Below are 2,627 nucleotides of genomic sequence, written 5' to 3' on the forward strand. Positions count from 1 at the left end.
TGGAGACGATAAAGAAATTTTGGGATGCCCTACAAAAGAAGTACGATACCAAGGAGGTCGGGTCAAAACAATATGTTGTCAACCGTTACCTCAAGTTTCAGATGATGGATGACAAATTTGTGGAGGCCCAATCCCATGAACTGTAGAAGATAACCCATGAAATAATAACTGAAGGTATGCCCCTAGACAAACAATTCCAAGTTGTTGTTATTATTGAAAAACTGTCTCCCTTGTGGAAGGATTTTAAGAACACCTTGAGGCATAAGACCAAGGAATTTGCCTTAGAGAGTCTTATCACCCAATTAAGGAATGAGGAAGAAGCCCGAAAGCAGGACCAGAGGGAGGAGGTGAACATTGTACCTGGGAGGTCTGCCTCTATCATGATAAAGCTTGACCAGATGTTCAAGGGGGCAAAGAGGAAAAGTCACAAAACCAACAAAAGAAGCAGAAACCCTCCTCGAGAGAAACGGTACAATTCCTTTACTTTAACTATAACAAACCTAGACACATGGCTAGGAACTGTAGGAACAGGCGTTTTCCTGCTGGTCAGGCGAATCTGACAGAAGAACCGTTAGTTTCCATGATCATAGAAGTAAATGTGATCGGTGGTTATAAGGGGTGGTGGATAGACACTGGCGCTACGTGTCATGTCTGTCATGACCTTAGTCTCTTTAAAACTTATACTGAAACTAAGGATAAGAATATTGTATTGGGGGATCACCACTCAATGAAAGTAGCTGAAACTGACGAGGTGGAGCTGAAGTTTACCTCAGGGAAAACCCTCACATTGAAGGATGCTATGCACACTCCGAAGATAAGAAAGAACTTGGTCTCGGGCTATCTCCTCAATAAGGCTGGATTTACTCAAACCATAAGGACAGATTGATATACCCTTACTAAGAATAATATATTCGTAAGGAAAAGGTATGCAACTGAAGGAATGTTCAGATTAAATATAGCCAGTAATAAAATGAAATCTTATATGTATATGTTGTGTTCTTTGAATGTTTGGCATGGTAGACTTTGTCATGTGAATAAGAAATTAATTAGAAACATGATTAGGTTGGAAATGATACCTATGTTATCCATGAACGATTTGATAAATATGAGTACTGTAGTCAGGTTAAACTAACTAGAACTCTACATAAATCTATACTTAGGGTATCTGAGCCTCTAGATTTAATTTATTCTGATTTATGTGAATTTGATGACATCTTGACTAGGAACAATAAAATATATTTTATTACTTCTATTGATGATTGCTCTGATTTCACTTTTGTATACTTGCCGAAAAACAAAAGTGATGTGTTTGATGAAGGAAATCGGGACAATGATTTCCGTGAGCAGCGGAAGCAAGATTATTCCAAATTATAATCATGAATCAACAATACATTTACAGTCGACTTTAATACAAGCGGTTATGCAAATATACAGAGAAATTACAGCATGAAACAACATAAAGAATAGAAAGCAAACTGAATGCACATAAGAGGATGCGTCTCCACACTCCGATGCACAACTCTAATCAAACAACTGTAATCACGAGCGCTCAATCTACACGACCGCAACACCGCACGAACATAGCACGAACTTTTCGCGCTCATCCTTAACGAACTCCTCGGTCACGAACTCCTTCGCAACAGCGAACGTCCTCCACAGTACCATGAACGGCCTCCGAAAAACCTTGGTGGTGTCGAATTGAGTCTGACACCACCAACAAGGCGACTTTGGTATTCTCGGTATGAGAATCCAGAGGGTGGGCTCTGTTTGAACTTGGTGTGAAGCAGATGAACGGAGGAAAGACAGATCGTGTACACGACTGGGCAAGTGGGAAAAGTCGGAGACCTATTGTATAGGTCGATGCCCAATCGTTTAGATAAAGCTATGCGTTCATCTAGCAAAATCTATGCGATCTTTTAGCTTTATCGTTTAGCTCGGTCGATTCTACACGATTGTTTACCTTGGGCCAGCGATTGTCTAGTAAAGCTATATGATCGTTTAGCTAGCACCTGCATGATCGTTTACCTAGCCCAGCTGTCGTTTAGTAAATCTGTATTTACTTGACGACTTTCGTGAGTTTCTTTTTGCCGGAGAGAAAACTCAAAACTTTTCAAATTTTGCAAAAACCCCTATTTCAAAACAGGAAACCGATTTCCTTTTAAAACCTCACGATTACCATGATCAATAACCATCCACTACATTTGGTTATTTAAAAGAAAAAGTATTAATTATCTAATAATCAATATTATTATAAATATAAATGATAACCAACTTATCATACTATATGTATAACCCATAGTTTTAATATTTCATCTCATGAAACATATAAACCATAGTCCTTTTTCTATTCTATGGTACTTAATGTAAATCTCATTTACATCAATCCTCCACTAGATGTATCTCATACATCATACCGATTATATCACATATAATTAAAATACCTCTTGTCAATTTGAACATTTCAAATCAACACCAAGAATTGATCCTTCAACATAAATTCAAGCTACCAAGGGGACCTTATGGACCTATAGATCCGAAGCTCCAACGGTACATGAATAACTGACTAAACTCTTTAGTCACGGAATCCACCATCTATTAACTGCCAGGCACTCCACTAAAGACCAAAA

This window comes from Benincasa hispida, chromosome 4 (genome assembly GCF_027475165.1).
Source record: "Benincasa hispida cultivar pf3 chromosome 4, pf3_genome.v1.1, whole genome shotgun sequence".
NCBI lineage: Eukaryota > Viridiplantae > Streptophyta > Magnoliopsida > Cucurbitales > Cucurbitaceae > Benincasa > Benincasa hispida.